Genomic DNA, 8,085 nt, shown 5'->3' on the forward strand with positions numbered 1-8,085 from the left:
CATGAAACAATGGGTGTTACCATACACACTGTAAGGAGAGTGATCACATAAGATGAGCTATTACCAGCAGGAGAGCGGGAGGGGGGAAGAAAACGTTTTGTAGTGATAATCAAGGTGGGCCATTTCCAGCAGTTGACAAGAACATCTGAGGAACAATGGGGGAGGGGGGAGAAATAAACATGGTTAGTCTCTAAGGTGCCACAAGTACTCCTTTTCTTTTTGCGAATACAGACTAACACGGCTGTTACTCTGAAACATGGGGAAATAGTTTTACTTTGTGTAATGACCCATACACTCCCAGTCTCTATTCAAGCCAAAGTTAATTGTATCCAGTTTGAAAATTAATTCCAATTCAGCAGTCTCTCCTTGGAGTCTGTTTTTGAAGTTTTTTTTCTTGAAGATTTGCCACTTTTAGGTCTGTAATCAAGTGACCAGAGAGACTGAAGTGTTCTCCAACTGGTTTTTGAATGTTATCATTCTTGACGTCCGGTTTGTGTCCATTTATTCTTTTACGTAGAGACTGTCCAGTTTGATCAATGTACATGGCAGAGGGGCATTGCTGGCACATGATGGCATATATCACATTGGTAGATGTGCAGGTGAACGAGCCTCTGATAGTGTGGCTGATGTGATTAGGCCCTATGATGGTGTCCCCTGAATAGATATGTGGGCACAGTTGGCAACGGGCTTTGTTGCAAGGATAGGTTCCTGGGTTAGTGGTTCTGTTGTGTGGTGTGTGGTTGCTGGTGAGTATTTGCTTCAGGTTGGGGGACTGTCTGTAAGCAAGGACTGGCCTGTCTCCCAAGATCTGTGAAAGTGATGGGTCATCCTTCAGGATAAGTTGTAGATCCTTGATGATGCGTTGGAGAGGTTTTAGTTGGGGGCTGAAGGTGATGGCTAGTAGCGTTCTGATATTTTCTTTGTTGGGCCTGTCCTGTAGTAGGTGACTTCTGGGTACTCTGGCTCTGTCAATCTGTTTCTTCACTTCAGCAGGTGGGTATTGTAGTTGTAAGAATGCTTGATAGAGATCTTGTAGGTGTTTGTCTCTGTCTGAGGGGTTGGAGCAAATGCGGTTGTATCGTAGAGCTTGGCTGTAGACGATGGACCGTGTGGTGTGGTCTGGGTGAAAGCTGGAGGCATGTAGGTAGGAATAGCGGTTCAGTAGGTTTCCGGTATAGGGTGGTGTTTAAGTGACCATCGCTTATTAGCACCATAGTGTCAAGGAAGTGGATCTCTTGTATGGACTGGTCCAGGCTGAGGTTGATGGTAGGATGGAAATTGTTGAAATCATGGTAGAATTCCTCAAGGGCTTATTTTCCATGGGTCCAGATGACGAAGATGTCATCAATGTAGCACAAGTAGAGTAGGGGCATTAGGGGACGAGAGCTGAGGAAGCGTTGTTCTAAGTCAGCCATAAAAATGTTGGCATACTGTGGGGCCATGCAGGTACCCATAGCAGTGCCGCTGATTTGAAGGTATACATTGTCCCCAAATGTGGAATAGTTATGGGTGAGGACAAAGTCACAAAGTTCAGCCACCAGGTTTGCCGTGACATTATCGGGGATACTGTTCCTGACGGCTTGTAGTCCATCTTTGTGTAGAATGTTGGTGTAGAGGGCTTCTACATCCATAGTGGCCAGGACAGGTGTTTTCAGGAAGATCACCGATGGATTGTAGTTTCCTCAGGAAGTCGGTGGTGTCTCGAAGATAGCTAGGAGTGCCAGTAGCGTAGGGCCTGAGGAGGGAGTCTACATAGCCAGACAATCCTGCTGTCAGGGTGCCAATGCCTGAGATGATCGGGTGTCCAGGATTTCCAGGTTTATGGATCTTGGGTAGCAGATAGAATACCCCTGGTCGGGGTTCCACTGTACCTCAGATGTTCTTGTCAACTGCTGGAAATGGCCCACCTTGATCATCACTACAAAAGGTCTTCTTCCTCCCCCTCCCCGCTCCCCCCGGCTCTCCTGCTGGTAATAGCTCATCTTACGTGATCACTCTCCTTACAGTGTGTATGGTAACACTCATTGTTTCATGTTCTCTATGTATATAAATCTCCCCACTGTATTTTCCACTGAATGCATCCGATGAAGTGAGCTGTAGCTCATGAAAGCTTGTGCTCAAATACATTTGTTAGTCTCTAAGGTGCCACAAATACTCCTTTTCTTTTGACGGAATAGAAGCTGCTGTGTATTAATCTGCGGATACCTACACATAAAAATGGTCTGAATATTGAACGTGACCTGTTTAGTGAGCTAAGCATTCCAGTGGTGGGATATCAATAGAGGAAATTCTAACTTACAACGGGCTCTGGGAAGAGCAAATAGGAAAGCAGCTCAGTAGATCTAGTTAAGGACACTGCAGCACACACTTGGAAGACAAAGGGAAAAGCTGTTTCTTTGAAGGATCCTGGCTCCAACAAGTTGCAAGGCTTGTTTTGCCCCAGCAAGGAGCCTGGAGATCCAAAGGACACTACACGGTTATAAAGCCTCTCTCAAGGGAAGAAGTGGGGAGGAGCACTTGTCAGCCGCTGTCTAGGGAAGACAGGCTGACATAACGTATGCCACAACTGCAGCGAGGAGCATGCTTCTTAGGTTAGGGAGACCGACACGTGCAAACTTTGCCCAAGCTAGCATGCTAAAGCAGCAGTGTAGCTAGGATAGCATGGGCAGAGGCTCAGGCTAGCTGCCCAAGTACATATCCCGGGGCTCCAGGTGGGCTTGCACTCATGCGGCTAGTCCAAGCTGCCACCCATGGTGCCCTGGCTACACTGCTATGTTTAGTGCGCTAGCTCAAGCAATACTGGTATGCGTAGGTGCCATCTTTCTGAGTTGCCGTGGGGGGGTGGGGGGGCTTGACACCCTGCTCCACCCCAGGCCCCGCCCACACTCCACCTCTTCCTCCAAGCCTCCACCCCACCCTGTCTCTTCCCGCCCCCATCAGCCTCTTCCCACCCCCGCCTCCTGCACACCGCTAAACAGGCGGAAGGCGCTGGGAGGAGGGGGAGGAGCTGATTGGCGGGGCCGCCAATGGGCGGGAGGTCCTGCGGGGGAGGGAGAGGCACTGATCCATGGAGCTGCCGGTGGGTGCTGAGCATCCATTATTTTTTTTCCATGGGTGCTCCAGCCCTGGAGCACCCATGAAGTTGGCACCTATGCTAGCATGTGTCTGTTCCCCTACTGGGAAGCATGCTCTCCAGCTCACTGTCAACATATCCAGAGAGAGCCTCTGGGAGGGAGTATAAAGAAGTCAGGTCTTCCCACATCCACCGAATGGTAAGCCTTAGCAGAAAGCTAGATCTGTGTACACTGTTTTCCTGATTTTTTTTTTTCTGAAATGCTCCTGTTCTGGGTAATTAATACTTTGCTTTAAGGAGGCTGCCTGCTCGGCCTCACCTCCTCTCCACTCTTCCCTGCTCTCTTTGGGGCAGGAACACAGCAGCAATCAGTCCCTGCAGGGAGGAGAGCCCAGGAACTGCAGCTATGGCTGCTCTCTGCAGGCTGTGTGCTCTCTCCCAATCTGCCACAGACTCCTCAAAGTCTGAACACCACGTCCCCTGCGCCCAAGTTTGTGGATGGTCAGTTCCAGGGCTGAAGCTGAGTGATTAGCTCCTCTCTCTGTAACAGGTTGAGCCAGAAACCCAAACCACCACAAACTTTGGAAAATCATAGAATATTAGAAGATTAGGATTAGAAGAGACCTCAGGAGGTCATCTAGTCAAACCCCCTGCTCAAAGCAGGACCAATCCCCAACTAAATCATCCCAGCCAGGGCTTTGTCAAGCCAGGCCTTAAAAACCTCCAAGGATGGAGATTCCACCACCTCCCTAGGTAACCCATTCCAGTGCTTCACCACCCTCCTAGAGAAATAGTTTTTCCTAATATCCAACCTAGACCTCTCCCACTGCAACTTGAGACCATTGCTCCTTGTTCTGTCATCTGCCACTACTGAGAACAGCCTAGTTCCATCCTCTTTGGAACCCCCCTTCAGGTAGTTGAAGGCTGCTATCAAATCCCCCCCCCACTCTTCTCTTCTGCTGACTAAATAAGCCCAGTTCCCTCAGCCTCTCCTAAGCAGGGGCATCCTTACCCATACGCAAAGTACGCAGCTGCATAGGGCACCAGGAAATTCGGGGCACCAAATTTCCTGGTGCCCTGCGCAGCTGTGTGCTGCTCCAGCCCCTGCTCTGGCTCTTCCCCAGGACCCCGCCCCTGCTCTGCCCCAGTCCTGCCCCCACTCCCCTGAGGACTCCAGAAGTGGCCAGGCCTGCACTCACCGGTAAGTGGAGCAACCTGGCCCCAGCCTGCTCCGCTCCCCTGGCTCCCAGCTGTGCTGCCGCCAAGTGCTGGGGGGAGGTTCCCCGCTCCCCGCAAGCCTGGGAGCCAGGGGAGCAGAGCAGGCTGGGGCCAGGTCACTTCACTTCCTGCAGGAAGTGGCCAGCCTTCCCATCCCCGTCCCCCACACAGCCCCCCCGCGGAGGCCTGGTGGGCTGTGTAGGGCACCAAAATAGCTAGGGACGGCCCTGCCCATAAGTCATGTGCTCCAGCCCCCTAATCATTTTCATTGCCCTCCGCTGGACTCTTTCAAATTTGTCCTCCTCCTTTCTGTAGTGGGGGGGGCCCCAAAACTGGACGCAATAGACTAGATGTGGCCTCACTAGTGCCGAATAGAGGGGAATAATCACCTCCCTTGATCTGCTGGCAATGCTCCTACTAATGTAGCCTATATGCCATTAGCCTTCTTGGCAACAAGGGCACACTGCTGACTCATATCCAGCTTCTCGTCCACTGTAATCCCCAGGTCCTTTTCTGCAGAACTGCTGCTTAGCCAGTCGGTCCCCAGCCTGTAGCAGTGCATGGGATTCTTCCGTCTGAAGAGCAGGACTCTTCACTTGTCCTTGTTGAACGTCAGATTTCTTTTGGCCCAATCCTCCAATTTGTCTAGGTCACTCTGGACCCTATCCCTACCCTCTAGCATATCTACCTCTCCCCTCAGCTTAGTGTCATTGCCGAGGGTGCAATCCATCCCATCATCCAGATAATTAATGAAGACGTTGAACAAAACCAGCCCCAGGACTGACCCCTGGGGCACTCTGCTTGATACCAGCTGCCAACTAGACATTGAGACGTTGATCACTACCCATTGAGCCCGACAATCTAGCCAGCTTTCTATGCACCTTACAGTCCATTCATCCAATCCATACTTCTTTAACTTGCTAGCAAGAATACTGTGGGAGACCATTATCAAAAGCTTTGCTAAAGTCAAGGTATATCACGTCCACCGCTTTCCCCATATCCACAGAGCCAGTTATCTCATCATAGAAGGCGATCAGGTTGGTCAGGCATGACTTGCCCTTGGTGAATCCATGTTGGCTGTTCCTGATCACCTTCCTCTCCTCCAAGTGCTTCAAAATGGATTGCTTGAGGACCTGCTCCATGATTTTTCCAGGGACTGAGGTGAGGCTGATCGGTCTGTAATTCCCGAGATTTTTCTTCTTTCCTTTTTTAAAAATGGGCACTAGATTTGCCTTTTTTCAAGCATCTGGGATCTCCCATGATTGCCATGAGTTTTCAAAGATAATGGTCAATGGCTCTGAATCACATCAGCCAACTCCCTCAGCACCTTTGGAAGCATTAGATCTGGCCCCATGGACTTGTGCATGTCCAGCTTTTCTAAATAGTCCTTAACCTGTTCTTTCACCACTGAGGGCTGCTCACCTCCTCCCCATACTGTGCTGCCCAGCGCAGCAGTCTGGGAGCTGACCTTGTCTGTGAAGACTGAGGCAAAAAAAGCATTGAGTTCTTCAGCTTCTTCCACATCATCTGTCATAAGGTTGCCTCCCCCATTCAGTAAGGGTCCCATGCTTTCCCTGACCTCCTTCTTGTTGCTAACATACCCATAGAAACCTCTCTTGTTACCCTTTACATCCCTTGCTAGCTGCAACTCCAATTGTGGTTTGGCCTTCCTGATTACACCCCTGCATGCTTGAGCAATATTTTTATACTCCTCCCTAGTTGTCTGAGTTCCACTTCTTGTAAGCTTCCTTTTTGTGTTTAATCTCACCGAAGATTTCTCTGTTAAGCCAAGCTAGTCACCTGCCATATTTGCTGTTCTTTCTGCACACCAGCATGGTTTGTTCCTTCACCCTCAATAAGGCTTCTTTAAAATACAGCCAGTTTTCCTGGACTCCTTTCCCCCTCATATTAGCCTCCCAGGGGATCCTGCCATCAGTTCCCTGAGGGAGTCAAAGTCTGCTTTTCTGAAGTCCAGGGTCCATATTCTGCTGCTCTCCTTTCTTCCTTTTGTCAGGATCCTGAACTCAACCATCTCATGGTCACTGCTGCCCAGGTTGTCACCCACTTCAACTTCCCCGACCAATTCTTCCCTGTGTGTGAGCAGCAGGTCAAGAGGAGCACAGCCCCTAGTTTGTTCCTCCAGCACTTGGATTAGGAAGTTGTCCCCAACACTCGCTAAAAACTTCCTGGATTGACTGTGCACTGCTGTATTGTTCTCCCAGCAGATGTCAGGGTGACTGAAGTCCCCCATGAGAACCAGGGCCTGTGATCTGGAAACTTCTATTAGTTGTTTGCAGAAAGCCTCGTCTACCTCATCCTCCTGGTCTGGTGGTCTATAGCAGACGCCCACCACAACGTCACCCTTGTTGCTCTGCCTCTAAACTTAACCCAAAGACTCTCAACAGGCTTTTCTCCAGTTTCATATTGGAGCTCTGAGCAGTCATACTGCTCTCTTATATACAGTGCAACTCGTCCACCTTTTCTCCCCTGCCTGTCCTTCCTGAACAGTTTATATCCATCCCTGACAGTACTCCAGTCATGTGAATTACCCCACCAAGTCTCTGTTATTCCAATCACATCATAGTTCCTTGACTGTGCCAGGACTTCCAATTCTTCCAGATTGTTTCCCAGGTTTCTTGCATTCACGTACAGGCACCTAAAAGATAACTAGCCGATTGCCCTACTTTCTCAGTAGGGATCAGGAGGCCTCCCCTGTTAAACCCTCCTCCTTGTGTTTCCTCCCAGTATCCCACTTTCCCACTTACCTCAGGGCTTAGGTTTCCATCCCCCAGCAAACCTAGTTTAAAGCCCTCCTCACTAGGTTAGCACCCCTGCCTGTGAAGATGCTCTTCCTTCTCTTCGTTAGGTGGATCCCACCTCTTCCTAGTAATCCTTCTTCCTGGAACAACATCCCATGGTCGAAGAATAAGCCCTCTCTCTGACACCACCTGCACAACCACGCATTTACTTCCACAATTCGATGATCCCTACCTGGGCCTTTTCCTTCAACAGGGAGGATGGACAAGAACACGACTTGCACCTCAAACTCCTTTATCCTTCTTCCCAGAGCCACATAGGCTGCAGTAACCTGCTCAAAGTCATTCTTGGCATATCATTGGTGCCCATGTGGAGAAGTAGGGAGGGATAGCGGTCTGAGGGCTTGCTCAGTCTCGGCAGACACTCCGTCACATCCTGAATTCTAGCTCCAGGCAAGCAGCACACTTCACAAGTTTCCCGGTCTGGATGGCAGATGGATGACTCCATCCCCCTTACGAGGGAGTTCCCGACGACCAGTACCCATCTTGGCTCTTTATTTGATTACCCAGACCTAGCACTTCTCCATGCAATACCCCCCATCCCCAGACAGACCTCCTCTGTTACACTTTCTCCACCTTTGTTTCTCATTGGTTAGGGCATAGCTGACATGGGTAAAGTCACCCCTGGGAACAGAACAGATGAAGCCCTGAAGGACACTGCCAGTGGCCCTAGCTTTCTATTGGCGAGGGATGTCTAGAGGGAGATAATGAAGACTGTCCCTTCTCCTCCAGCACCACAGCTCTGAAAACATGCAGCATTTGTGTAAGAGACCAGTAAGGTGTTTTGAAAACTGTGCTAAATTGTAGGCTGTCATTTTACATTTCACGGGGGGTTCCTGGCTCCTGCTTGCAGGCTAAGCAGTGATGTAGGGAAGTATGTGTTCTGGGTCTAACAGAAATCAGTATGCAGAGAGACAGCCTAGGGTAAAGTGGTGGGAGATGTGCCTTTCTGTTTTAGGTGGCAGCCTGCTTTGTCTG

This window comes from Natator depressus, chromosome 2 (assembly GCF_965152275.1).
Source record: "Natator depressus isolate rNatDep1 chromosome 2, rNatDep2.hap1, whole genome shotgun sequence".
Classification (NCBI taxonomy): Eukaryota; Metazoa; Chordata; order Testudines; family Cheloniidae; genus Natator; species Natator depressus.